Raw genomic sequence first — 15,533 nt, 5'->3', positions numbered from 1 at the left:
TGTAGGCTTCCAGACTTCTCCTGCCTCACCCAGGGGCGGGTCTGCCATGGCGGCATGGAGGGGTCAGGTGCCCATAAATGGTCAATGACTCCTGGTCAATCACTGTGAAACGCTCTTAACCACTCCTATGTTCAGTGTATAGACCCACTCATTTCTGACCATAGGGCCAGATCTACTAAAGGTTTGTGTGTATAAAACCGCAAACTTGATTGCACACGCAAACACATGCTGAAGCTGATCTACTAAGCGGGCGCACCGAGGATTGCATCTCTCAAATGGTCAAAATTGCACGTGCAATCCATTTAGCGTGTTTGCCTCAATGAATATGCAAATATGGGCGTTTCTGCCAGAATGTGCAAAATATTGGGAGGAGTAGATGCAAATAGATTTATCTAGCACACGCATCCCTCTGGTCAGGGCGTTTAGACCCGAGTTGACAACACTGATCACAGCAGTTCTTCCTCGTTTGCAGAGGTTTTATGATGAACCACATTTTTCTTTTGTTCTTTGCCTTTCTCTTCATCTTCTCTGTACTTCATCTGTTCTCTTCTTGTTTTACCAATCACATATAATCTCCCTTGTTTCTTCTGCTGCAGCTCGACAATATGTTTATTTGTCCCTCTATCAATCCATCAGATCAAATTTTCATTCTGCGTTTGTGGCCATCCAGATCTCTGTCCACACTCTCCATGGAAACCCCCATTTAAATACTGCGGTTTGTGCGTGTCGTCATTTAGCGGGTTACTCTTAGTAGATCGCCTATTTTGCTTGCGCTAACCAAACACGCAAAATTGTACTACGAGCATGCAATTTAGCACCCCTTATCTGGGATCTTAGTAGATTCGGCCCTAAGGCCGCTAATAAACGTTGTAGGCTATACAGCAAACTTCCCAGTGTTCTGTCTACTAAATAAAGAAAATGGTGTAAGATTGTTATTGTTGTCAATTTCAATATTTGAGAAATACTTGTTCTGGTTATTCTGTATGTTGACTGTTACACTAAACACTGAGATGTTTATTCTCCAGAGCTGAGCTCTAACTACTGGGTAAGAGTATAAGATATTGTTCACTGAGAATTTATGTTGCTTATTCAGCTTTTTGTTAAAGGTGTACAGAAAAGAAAATTGAATTTGAGCCCACTCTGGGTCATAAAATTAGTGTAAGAACTCATCTATCAGACGATGTAGGCCAAACTTTGTGCAAAATTCTATTTTTGAGTAAATCCGGGATGAAAGTGTGATATTTTTTTCCTGCATTGGATAATTCAGGCGCACGGATTATACGTCAGCGTGTACACGATTCATCAGACACTGATATTGGATCCATCATCAGTCAAACGTCTGACACATACACACACACACACACACGGAGCTCAGTCTCGCCCCAAGCTTTGAATATCCCGTCCGCTCCATAAAGACCAATCAAATTCGTTTTCCTTACTCGGGTAAACTCGTGTTGCAGCTTGTGACAACTCGGCGCGACAAACAGGACAAACGCCCATTTCTGTACACCTTTAATAACATAGAGTTGATTAGTAATTGATTGATTATAATCTTAATGTTGACACTGCCAACGGAAAATGAAAAGGTCATAGGCATTAATGCTACAAGACATACTATAAATAGTGTGTAACTGTACAATATAAATATTGAAGAGAGCGATCAGTGGTAGCCTTCATTTTTGTTACTTGGGTGTTACTTGGGTGCCCACCCCCCCACGCCCTCGGATTCACTGTTGCTACCCCATGTGCCCCCCACCAGAAAATACTCTGGACATGCCCCTGTCCTCACTAACAATCTCGAGTGTACAGAAATGAACAAATGAACAAATCAGAGGGTGGAGGAGGATGAAGAAGTTGCCTTCACTCTGGACTATAATGATGATGATGATGATTATAACTAGGACAAAGATGTATAGAAAACATAAAAACTCTTTGAGAAATACAGAGGAATTAGCAGTTATTGACAATTCTCGCCTGGGCCCATGTTCCACTTTAAGACCCATAATCATCCCTCATAGTAGGAAATTATGGGAAGATTATGCATTTCCTGAATTGTTACAGTCCTGTGAGTATTTCAGTTTTTGTTATTTGTGTCAGTGCTGTTCCTACATTTCACAGTGTTAAAAGAAAGACTACAGTTTAGGCGAAAATAGTGGAAAAATAGTTGTTGAGACAGATTGACCTTTGACCATGTGACCTTTATATTTTGTAGATAGGCCCAAAACTAGGTCTAAATGAAAGCTAGGATTGTACACTTTAAAATGCTACCAGACATGGCCTCATAACATATGAGTAAAGGTCTGAAAATGAGCACAAAACAAGATATGCCCCCTGCGTTTAGAGGCCTATTTTTTGCAGGGGGTTGATAACTTTATGAGCTGATAACTGTCAAAAAGCTACCACTTAGGATGGGTTATCATACCAAAATATCATCTATGGACATGTACCTTTTCAAAAAATGTTACTAGACTTTGCCACTCTGAGTGGTACCAAAATCTGGTCTGGCCCATGGACTAATATTCCAGTTATTAGTTCAATGATCTGTAACACAACCCATGTTGTCTGTAGACTTGTGTCCCTCTCTTACTGTATTTATCAACATAGAGACAAGTGAGCAACAGCTAGCTGAAGCCAGGCCTCGTCTGACAGCTCAGTGTGACACTGACTCCACTCTGACGGCTCTGCAGTCGTCATACAGGTGTTATCAGTCTACATCTATATGAACACATGAGCCTGATATGAGCTCTTTGTTGTAATGAACCAGTGGAGGAGACAGGAAGTGTTCCTGACTGTGTTTTTCATCCTAATGTCCCTCTGAGCTGAATCTGGCAGCACAACTATAAAAGCAAACACTATAATTTATAATATTTATAATGTAACATAACTGTAGATGAAACAAATATAAACATCTCAACAGTTCACCCAGAAAGCCTTTAAAGCTAAATCAGTTAAATAAAACAGATTTTACCAGTGTTTCCTTGTCCATCTTTGAACTTGTGAAGCAAACCAGACTCAGCAGAGTGAAGATGAGGATCAGGCCTGCTGCTGGGAAAACCTGCTGCCGCCTCCATCGCTGTTGTCAGTCAAACAATCTCTGAACTTGAGAGGAAAGCTTAGCACTTTAAGTATAAATGGGAATTTAAGTAAGTAAGTTACTTTCTTAAACTGCAAATGAACATTTGAATTTGTTGAACCTGCCTAAGACTATTTTCATAGTTAAATGTTCCTCATCTTACCTGTATGAATACAGTGATTAAGAAAATATTTTTGTTGTGGCTCAGAGTGGCTGTAGACTTAAACATGATTGGTTTTACATTTTACTTTTTCCAGATATAACCATTTGATGCAACATTTTCATTGTGTTTTCATGACACAATATTAGTTCAATGAGCTGTAACACAAGCCATGTTGTCCACAAACCCCTGTCCCTCTCTTACTGCCTATTTGCCAACATAAAGACAAGTGAGCAACAGAGTAGCTGAAGAGAAAGTAAGATAACATGAATCTAATGAACCTCCAGAACACCAGTGGAGGAGACAGGAAGTGTTCCTCACTGTGTTTTTCCACTTAATGTCCCTCTGAGTTGAATCTGGCAGCACATCTATGGTCTTAACCTACTCACCAACCTGGTAGCCTGTCTCTACACAGAAAGTGTACATAGTGTACTGTATCAGAATTACTCATGATGAAGGTCTCACACAACAGTGGTCCCCATATACTACATTTATTGGTTCCACAGCTGCTGAATTTGAGGATTTGCTGCTCCCAATGTCCCTTATGACATAATATTTTTTTTTTTTTTGTGAAGAAATGATGCGAAGCCTGCAGAGCTAGTTCAGGCAGACAACCGCGCCCATCCTGATCAGCTGATTAGTCACATGCTCCCCTCGCCCAAATAGGGCGGGTTATTTAAATCCCCCGGCATACCTGCTCATCCCTGGCTATGCTGCTGCTGCTGCTCCGCTGCTGCTCTGCCTTCTCTACTGCTACTGCTGCTGCCTTGCTGCCCATGAGGTTTTGCAAACCCACCTCCTCCCCAGCATCCACATGTGGGCTCTGTCTCTTGATTCCCCGTGGGTCTTCTTCATTCCCTGTAATGTCTGGCAAACCAGATCATTCAGGGAACAAATATGAGTCAGAGCCTGATGCCAAACCTGCTGCAGCCATGCTCAAGAATATGCTAACTATGCTGTGCTTCAGCTTGCTATGCTTATGCTCAATAAATGATTTCTTCTCATTCCAGAGTTGTCTGATTGAACTTTTTTTATTGAAGCACAGCGAGTACAGCAACATTCGTACAACTTTTACACTTTAACATAATACCCCCCACCCCCCTGGCAGCATCCCTCTTTCCCCTCCCAGGTCTCCCCCTGGACCAGTCAAACATCATCAAGTGTCAACAGTACATTGTAGTTCCTCTGTTCACATAGTGTGTGTGTGTGTGTGTGTGTGTGTGTGTGTGTGTGTGTGTGTGTGTGTGTGTGTGTGTGTGTGTGTGTGTGTGTGTGTGTGTGTGTGTGTGTGTGTGTAAACATAAGGTGATTATTTTGTCATTTCACAAAAGCAATCATAGATAAAATCCAATGACACATCAGCAGTTTTATGTATATTTATTAAAAGTTGTAGGTATATCCAAAACATTGTATGTCTCTGTGTATAATCATTAAATAACAATTGTGATAAATTAAGGCCAAACATTAAAATAAAGCTGCACAATACAGACTCAAATGAACATGGAGGTCACAGTTCATATTGACTCTCCTCAAAGAATCTGATTAACTTTTTAATTTCTCTCAAATCCTTTTCAGCCTCCTGTATTTGTACAGCGAGTTTATCGTTGCTCTTGCTAAAGTAGACTCTGGTTTTCTCAACAAAGCGCTTCATGCTCTTCATGAATGCGGCCATAGGCGGAACGTCAGGAAGTAACTCTTTCATTGTCGCCTCTGCTACTGCCATCTGTCCGTCAATTGAACTCATGAACTCCTCTGATGACTCGTATATTTCCTAATGGGGGAAAAATAATAACAATAATGTTTCATGACATTATACAACCTCAGTTTGCTACATTGCTATTTCTAGGGCAATACATAACATGTCACTAACATTTAAACTAATTACTCACCTTCAGTTTGTCGAAGTGTTTTTGTGCTTTGTGAAGTTTTTCCCTCAGCGTTTTCTGCAGATCCACAGTGAGAGTCATCATTCAGTCACAGTGGAGGACATGTGAGCATAACAGCAGCTAAACTACAGTTTATGATGTAACAACTGTAGATAAAACAAACAAACATCTCAACAGATCAAACCTGTAAAACGTGTGGATTAGATAAAACGGATTTTACCAATGTTTCCTTCTTTGAACTTGTGAAGCAAACCAGACTCAGCAGAGTGAAGATGAGGATCAGGCCTTTGGTTGTTCTGACACCAGCCACTGCTGCTGCTGCTGCTGCTGCTGCTGCCATCACTGTTGTCAGTGCACATAAGTAAGAATCTAATGGCAAGTTCTTAAACTGCAATTGAACTTTGTACATTCATGTCTGTCAAAAAGAACACCTCAGTAAAATGTTATTCAGCTTACCTGCTGCTGGAAGGAGAGCTGTTGTATACTGTAGGTGTACAAAGAGAAACTGATAAAAGAGACACTTCACAAGAAGTTTTATATCCTCCTGGCGTTGCCGCCCACATTGCGCAACTCACCTGTGTCTGTCTATCTCTCTGCCAGTGTGTGTACCTGCAGAACGGGTTATTCGTCCTTACTTTCACTTTCACCAAATCTTTCTGTCATCTGGCAAGCATGCAGAGAATGATTACTGGAAGGAAGAGATCTTATCACCTGTGTTCCAGTACACCAGTCGACTACTGGTTGTGCCACTTCATTTAACATGAGACATTGAACAGAAAACACAAACACCCACTCAATGTCAGCAAACAACACAGGATTCATGGTTGCTACAGTGATGGAGGTAATTTAAACCCATGTATTGTACAGTGTCAATGAGCCCAGAGTAGGGTAGACTGGGTATGGTTGTAACACTTTTTGTCTCAGCTCCCATAACTTGCAGAGTGTTCATGGTATGGCTCCCAAATGTTGACACAGAATACCCTAATTTGTTCTCTACAAATAGCAGTGCCTTCAACTTCTCCAACTATATCACATAATTCACAGATGTCAACAACTAAAAATTGAGACCAAACCAAAAAACATGCATCTATGTAAGTTTATTGTGCATGTTCCAAAACTAAAGCATCTTTCTGTGGTATATGAACAAAAAAAAAACTCATCACTGATGGCTAAATGAAGAACAATGTCAGTGGTGTGGATCCTAACATTAGAAAGCTGTCCTAAAGAACATATTCTGATAATACCGATGAATGTATGTATGAATGTAAACCTTCAGCAGGAAGTCAGAAGCAGAGTGAGTGGGTATATATCATATTGATCACATAACTCTAATGTTATCCCTTATTGGTGAAAGTGATGCTGTCACAACCATCCCCTTGTTACAACCATCCCCAGTCTCCTCTAACAGCTGGAGGCTTAAAGGAGAATTCCGGTCATTTTTGACCCCTAAATCGTTGTCAATTTTAGTCGCGTTTTTTGCACGCCCCAACACTGGGTGACCATCAGGACAACGATTTAGTGGTCAAAAATGACTGGAATTCTTAAAAACCAGCCTATTTTTAATAGCCTCGTAAACCCGCCTCTCCCGGAACTGCATTTCATTTCATTCTGAGGGAGAGTCTGGCCTCATCCCCATTCTAAGCGTTTGGACTGAAACCCTCAGAAGGCCGAGCCAATCAGCGTCGCCGCTGTGATTGACACAGCACGTTGGCCAATCAGGGACCGACTGGTGCAAAGCCCCGTCACTACACCAACTTGCTGATTGGCTGAATGGGGTTGTCTGTCAACGCTACTACTCCCGCCCAGCTCCCGCCCACCCCAGACGCTTAGAGCGGGGATGAGGCCAGACTCTCCCTCAGAATGAAATGAAATGCAGTTCCGGGAGAGGCGGGTTTACGAGGCTATATTTTTTAGGCCTTTTCTCGAAAATTGCATATCCATAGTAAAATGAGTATATCTCTGCAACCACAAGGTCTATTTGAATACTTTTGGTGTCATAGTAATGGGGAAAAAATGAGGAATTGCTGAGATGTGTAAATTTCAGTATATCTGTTACTGGTGAAGAGTAAATGAAGTTGACACAGAAAAAAAAAAAATTCATATTCGCCTTAAAAAAGTCATATTTTTGATGAGTGCCCTTTAGAATAATGCTGATGAAGCTCAAACTCTCTATAAAATGATTGTACAACATGTGAACATTGTCTCTGCAGTGGTTGATTCTGATTAATTGAAGCAGGACAAAATTATTGAGATTTTACTACAAAATATCCAGGCAAACTTTCCAAAATGTCCATTTTTGGGTTCAAGATGGCGGCCGCATATCTCGCGGCGCAGCGTTCGATGCGGCGTCTACTCTTTATATGTCTATGGTGCGCTCCGTCAGGCTCCGTGCAGGCTTCCCCCGGGTCCTAAAGCCGTCGGATTTCGGCCCGGCTGGTTCAGATGTAAACACTAGGCAGAGTTGGACTGGAAATATTGTGGATTTACCATAGACTGTAAAAAGAATGGACGTAGCATCCGTGACGTCACCCATTGGTTTTGGGGAGTCGTTTTTGTGACTCAAATATGGCGGCCTGAACAGCTCCATGTTGGATTGGCCGGCCGAGAACCCGCCCACTGGCCTCGAAGCAACTGTCCACGGAGCTGCTCGGACCTGTCACTCAACGTTTCTGCGCCCTGATTGGCCAGAGTTTTAACCTAATAACAGTAAAACGGTAGAGTAAAAAAAAAATTCACCCCCCTCAGAGTGTGTGCGGGGGTAGAAACTATCGATTGAGACGAAAAAACGTTCTGACACCAGGCTTTTAACATGTTTACTGAGGATGTAAAGTCGGCGATTTTAACATGGGGGTCTATGGGGAATGCTCCCTTCTGACACCAGCCCCCAGAGGAATCTGAGGAGATTGCAGTTTTTTGAACGCGGAAGTGAGCTTCACTTCTCAGACCGACAACTGCCCCCTTGGGATTTACCCATAACACAACCTTTTCACGGCAAAACAGCAAAGGTAAGTACGACCATGTTTTGGCCACACAGCGTCTGTTTTTGCTCGACTTTGCTCGTTGTTGGCTTCTCCCTCTGCAGTGATGGAGGTAATTTAAACCCATGTATTGTACAGTGTCAATGAGCCCAGAGTAGGGTAGACTGGGTATGGTTGTAACACTTTTTGTCTCAGCTCCCATAACTTGCAGAGTGTTCATGGTATGGCTCCCAAATGTTGACACAGAATACCCTAATTTGTTCTCTACAAATAGCAGTGCCTTCAACTTCTCCAACTATATCACATAATTCACAGATGTCAACAACTAAAAATTGAGACCAAACCAAAAAACATGCATCTATGTAAGTTTATTGTGCATGTTCCAAAACTAAAGCATCTTTCTGTGGTATATGAACAAAAAAAAAACTCATCACTGATGGCTAAATGAAGAACAATGTCAGTGGTGTGGATCCTAACATTAGAAAGCTGTCCTAAAGAACATATTCTGATAATACCGATGAATGTATGTATGAATGTAAACCTTCAGCAGGAAGTCAGAAGCAGAGTGAGTGGGTATATATCATATTGATCACATAACTCTAATGTTATCCCTTATTGGTGAAAGTGATGCTGTCACAACCATCCCCTTGTTACAACCATCCCCAGTCTCCTCTAACAGCTGGAGGCTTAAAGGAGAATTCCGGTCATTTTTGACCCCTAAATCGTTGTCAATTTTAGTCGCGTTTTTTGCACGCCCCAACACTGGGTGACCATCAGGACAACGATTTAGTGGTCAAAAATGACTGGAATTCTTAAAAACCAGCCTATTTTTAATAGCCTCGTAAACCCGCCTCTCCCGGAACTGCATTTCATTTCATTCTGAGGGAGAGTCTGGCCTCATCCCCATTCTAAGCGTTTGGACTGAAACCCTCAGAAGGCCGAGCCAATCAGCGTCGCCGCTGTGATTGACACAGCACGTTGGCCAATCAGGGACCGACTGGTGCAAAGCCCCGTCACTACACCAACTTGCTGATTGGCTGAATGGGGTTGTCTGTCAACGCTACTACTCCCGCCCAGCTCCCGCCCACCCCAGACGCTTAGAGCGGGGATGAGGCCAGACTCTCCCTCAGAATGAAATGAAATGCAGTTCCGGGAGAGGCGGGTTTACGAGGCTATATTTTTTAGGCCTTTTCTCGAAAATTGCATATCCATAGTAAAATGAGTATATCTCTGCAACCACAAGGTCTATTTGAATACTTTTGGTGTCATAGTAATGGGGAAAAAATGAGGAATTGCTGAGATGTGTAAATTTCAGTATATCTGTTACTGGTGAAGAGTAAATGAAGTTGACACAGAAAAAAAAAAAATTCATATTCGCCTTAAAAAAGTCATATTTTTGATGAGTGCCCTTTAGAATAATGCTGATGAAGCTCAAACTCTCTATAAAATGATTGTACAACATGTGAACATTGTCTCTGCAGTGGTTGATTCTGATTAATTGAAGCAGGACAAAATTATTGAGATTTTACTACAAAATATCCAGGCAAACTTTCCAAAATGTCCATTTTTGGGTTCAAGATGGCGGCCGCATATCTCGCGGCGCAGCGTTCGATGCGGCGTCTACTCTTTATATGTCTATGGTGCGCTCCGTCAGGCTCCGTGCAGGCTTCCCCCGGGTCCTAAAGCCGTCGGATTTCGGCCCGGCTGGTTCAGATGTAAACACTAGGCAGAGTTGGACTGGAAATATTGTGGATTTACCATAGACTGTAAAAAGAATGGACGTAGCATCCGTGACGTCACCCATTGGTTTTGGGGAGTCGTTTTTGTGACTCAAATATGGCGGCCTGAACAGCTCCATGTTGGATTGGCCGGCCGAGAACCCGCCCACTGGCCTCGAAGCAACTGTCCACGGAGCTGCTCGGACCTGTCACTCAACGTTTCTGCGCCCTGATTGGCCAGAGTTTTAACCTAATAACAGTAAAACGGTAGAGTAAAAAAAAAATTCACCCCCCTCAGAGTGTGTGCGGGGGTAGAAACTATCGATTGAGACGAAAAAACGTTCTGACACCAGGCTTTTAACATGTTTACTGAGGATGTAAAGTCGGCGATTTTAACATGGGGGTCTATGGGGAATGCTCCCTTCTGACACCAGCCCCCAGAGGAATCTGAGGAGATTGCAGTTTTTTGAACGCGGAAGTGAGCTTCACTTCTCAGACCGACAACTGCCCCCTTGGGATTTACCCATAACACAACCTTTTCACGGCAAAACAGCAAAGGTAAGTACGACCATGTTTTGGCCACACAGCGTCTGTTTTTGCTCGACTTTGCTCGTTGTTGGCTTCTCCCTCTGCCGTGCTGCTGCTAGCTGCTGTGTTAGCCGCGGTTGCTACGTGACGCCCCACTGTTTGTAGCAGGCTCGTAGGTCGCTGATGTGTTTTGCATAATGTACAGTTGTATACGAGGCAGAAATGTGGCGACTGGGTCCACACAGAGGTGCTTCATGAAGTTTGATGTCTAGTTGTTTGTTTGAGTAGTGTTTGGGCTGTGTTTGGGTCATATAAACATGTTTTTTTACACGTTGTAGCCCAGCCTCTGCTGTTTAATTTGACATATAATATGACCATATTCTTTCATAATCAGTGCAGTGGGGGCTCTGTTATTGTTCTGCATGTCTTCAAGTCCCCCAAATGGGGGACTCTGGATTTTAACAGGTTGGAGTCCAGAGCAGTTTAGTAATAGATAGTGAATGTGTTTGACAAACACCAGATACACTGACTGACAGACTGGAAACATTTTTTTTATTTGATTTATTTATTTATTTGATGTACATTATTATCATCTGTACCCATTTCAGCTGATGCGTAGAAGTGCATTACTATAACAATGTCAATGTAATTTACATATTTCTAAAATGAGAAAGAAAATAGCAAATATGTGTTTATGAAAAAAAAAACTACCAATCACAGCCGTCAAACAAGTTGAGTGTTGTTCTTGGTCAGAATGTGAAGCTTTTAAGGCCATATTATGTATATCTTAAACTGAAGGTAGGAAACAGATACAGCAGATAAAACACCACAAACAGTTACAGTTCGTCATGACTCTTAAGGGTTGTTAGCAGCTTCTGCAGGGATTTGAGGTTCTGTTTGTAGTCCTCCATTTCTGTATTTTCTTTCTCATTCTCCTCGTTTATGTAAGGCTTCATTGCCTCCAGAAATGTCTTTGTGTCCTCCAAAAATTCCCCCAGTGCTGGAAAGTCAGTAAGTTCTGACTTGAGTAGTTTAATTAACATGTCCAGTAGGGGTGCAACATCACCCGGGAGCTCTGATGTGAAGACAGCAAGTTGCTTGTACTCTTCCTGTAAGAGAAAATGAAAGCACAAATTACATTTACTCTACTGTTACATTCTGTTATGAAAGACGTCTGAATGACTAGTGTATATCATCACTAAGGATACTAGCGGTGTTTCCTTCATTCAGGATTGACCTTCCACATAATGACTGACTCACCTGTTTTTTCTCTGTTATTTGCAGTAGTTTCTGAAGGTCTTGTTTTAGCCCCTCCTTGAAAAAAAAAAAACATTTGTATACAGGGCAGATGGAAATTACATCTTACTAAAATGTGTAATTGTTTCATTGTTATTCAAATTTGAATGCTGACTTTAACATTAAAATATTTTAGCAAAACAAAAAAAAACAAAAATGATCAATTCACCAGCTTGTTCTTGTCCGTCTTTGAATGTGTGAAGCAAACCAGACTCAGCAGAGTGAAGATGAGGAACAGGCCTTTGGTTGTTCTGCTGCTGGAAAAAGCTGCTGCTGCTGCCATCACTGCTCTGACCAAAATGAATCAATAAAGAATTGAAATGAAAATAAAATAGAACAACTACAACTCAACTTTGTGTCTTAGCTTATAAATTGTTATAAAAGTGCATAATATGCAACAGTGTGTAATGGTTTCTGATTTTACCTGTGGTGTGAACTGAAGGAGAGCTGCTGTACAGGTGACGGATGACAGTGTGATAAGATGATAAAGTGCAAACAGCTTTATATGCTGCTGTCACCGCCCCATTGCACAACTCACCTGTGGGCGTGGATTCGTGACGTGTGTTTTCCTGGTATGTGAATATGTTCACATGCAGGCTGGCTCTTACTTTATCTCCAACTTCTTTTTTCGCAGAAATGGTACTGGGCATTTTCACTTTGCAGGAAATTAAATGTACGTCCATGATACAGTATGCCATAGGCCATATTGTCACTGTACAGTACAGTAGGTGCAAGATGTGAAACTAGTATAAATAGGAGTTTTATAGAAAATTATGCAAATTACGTAATCATTGCATTGCAACTTGCATTTTACCAGTGTATTTTGTATTTTCCACTATGGTGGCTGACAGCTGGGATTATGCCTAGATCAATAAACTTAATTAACTCAAAAGGTAATTTAAAAAACAAGACAGAAAAGGACACTATAAACACCCAAGAAAAAGGTACACAATAGAATTCACTGACGCAAAGTACCAAAAGCTTTTAAACTTCCTTTTGCTGATCATTTTCTCAATTTACTGTGTATCCAAATTGTCCAATAAATCCAAGTCACGGGTCCAAGTCCTCATTGTTTATCCTGGTTTAATTATCCAGATCATGTTTTTATATAAGATCCCTTTGAATAATATGTATCTTCTTCTCTCGAAGAGCTTTAGTGTGGTGTGTTTGTCTTTGTCTTTGTACGCTGAGGTGCTTCTAGTAGTGGCTTACTCACAGATCTGGTATTGTCTCTACAGAGAAAATGTATCAGAATTGTCTTTAAAGCGCAAGGAAGACATCAGACAACAGTGGTTCTCATATATTAAGTTTATTTTGGTTGTCAACATGCACAAAATTTTATTTGCAATCATAACATGTCAATAGCAGTCAATAGTACATCTTACATGTAAAAGCATATATACAGTAATTAAAATATCAGATGAAGTTTATAATCTATAGTTTGTAAGGTGTAAGAATAAACCAGCAGGAGAAACAGTAATAGTTCAGCTAAGTAATTGAACCATTTAAGGTAGCCTACTAATTAACCTTGAGGTTAAAGTTCAGCTTTATTCTCCTCAAGGAATTTGATCAATGTATTTATGATTCTCAATTCTTCTTCGCTCTCCTCTATCTTTGTGTCCAGGTCTTCAAATTTCCTGTTGAAGAAGTACTTAACTTTCTGCATCAAACCCTTGAAGTATATCAGGTCTATGTCCATTGGGATAAGGTTAATAGGTGATGCCATGATTCGTTCAACAGATTTCAAAGAGTCACTTATTCTCTTTGAAATGATCAACAGTGTTGACTCGTCAATTGCCTAATGGGGAAAAATAAAATAGTATCATGATGTGGCTCAACCTCAGTTTGCTGTTTGTTGGATTGTGACTGTTTAACTCACCTTCAGTGTGTCTGCTTCTAACTGAATTTTCTGGCGCATTTCCTTCAGATTTTCCTGCTGATTCACAGTGAGAATCAACATTCAGTTACAGGGACATGTACTGTACACATGATAGCAGCATTAATATAGATGAAACAAACATGAAAATGTTGACAGCATATGTGCTTGAAATGATTTAGAAAGTTTCTAATGTATGTGAATAAAACAATTTAGGACAAATGAAATATTCTATTAAAAAAAAGAAAAAGAAAAGTAATTTACCAGTTTCTCCTTGTCTAACAGTGAACTTGAGAAGCAAACCAGACTCAGCAGAGTGAGGAGGAGGAACAGGCCTTTGCTGCCGGAAAAAGCTGCTGCCATCACTGTTGTCATTCAGAGTGTAAAGGACATATCAACATCAGAGCATGTTCTTCAGCTGCAATTGAACCTTTTAAATTCATGTCTGCCAAAATGAAAATTTATGTTACCTGCTACTGGAAGGAGAGCTGCTGTACAGGAATGTGGAAACATGGACACACACACACAAGACACACACGAGAAGCTTTATATCCTCCTGATGTCAACGCCCCCATCTGTGAGCGTCTATCTGCCTGTCAGTGTGTACCTGCAGAACAGGTATTTCCTGGTATTCATGGTGTTGTATTACTTTCTATTTGAATAAAGGTTTGGGTTTACTGTAAATGTAGACAATAAGAACCTACTTATTGTAAAGAAAGACAAGGTTGCATGTGATGAATGAAAAATGGTGATTAACCCTCCACAAAAAAAAACAAAAAAAAACAATGTATGTTCTATGGCTGAGTTTGGTGTTAGACAAGGTCTGGGAAGCAAATCATTTGAAGTGTTTGCTCAAGGTTCAAGTTCTAAAACATGCTTTTATATTAAGAGAATAAAATTCATACTATGTACAAGCAGCACAATAAAGTGACAATAAAAATATGTGTGCATGTTTGTGTGCGTGCATGCATGCGGGTGTGTGTGTTTTGTCTATACCACTTTGTGTCTCTGTTTCTTCACTTTCATTTTCATGAACTGGTCAAATTTTAGAAGAAGCCAACTCATTAGAAAGCTGTGTGAGTTTGTGTTGTGTTTTCTTGTGCTGCCCACATGTGTAAAACTGAATGTGTGATGAATCCCAACACTCACACTGTATGGAGGAGTGTACAACATGACACCCATCTGGATATACCTCATTAATATTTAAACTATCAAGGTAGATCTTTAGATTTCAGACCAAAACACTGATGGTAACAGTATAATATTCACCCATGTTCACAGGATTCAGACAATCTGTGGGGCTTGTATGATGCAAGACACAAAACAAGCCTCCAGGAAACAAACTGTGCAAAAATATGCACTGCATTGAATTGTGCAAGAGGAATGTGTAAGGCAGATGGGGACTGTGGTAAGATGAAGAATTTGATAAATGGACACTGACTCCTCCTCAAGGCCTGGTTAGCAACCAGGAAACTGTTTCAGGGCTTCAGAGTCATTTATGAAAACAACTCTGTGCATGTTACCTGGTGAGTTTGTAATGATGTCATTGGAACAAGGTGAGTTCTGTAAATGTGTCGATCTTCTTTTACTTTTATCTTAAACACAACGTTTGAATTATGTCTATGTCAACAAATTAACACATTTTTTAGAAGGAATTGTGTTCTTGACTATGGCCACCAGGAGTCACTATTTGATCATATTTAATGTAAAAACCAGCAGCAGTTCAGAACATGCTTTGACTTGGGTATACTGCCATTTTCAGCAATGCAAAAGTTGATGACTTGTAAATGCAACATGACTTATGTAAGATGAAGACTGTTACTATGGCCATGTTTGCACATAAAGACTTTCACAAATGAATTACAGTTACACATATTACACTTACCAGGAATTGACCTATAGGCCTATACACAACTTGTATGAGACTGTAAGCACACACTCCACATTGTAAAATGTGATGTGCTTTCTTACACTATATTATTTCACCTTACTATCTTATATTGTATTATATTATATTG

Source organism: Trachurus trachurus, assembly GCF_905171665.1.
Source record: "Trachurus trachurus genome assembly, chromosome: 18".
NCBI lineage: Eukaryota > Metazoa > Chordata > Actinopteri > Carangiformes > Carangidae > Trachurus > Trachurus trachurus.
The sequence above is the reverse complement of the archived record's forward strand: the minus strand, read 5'-3'. Positions refer to the sequence as shown.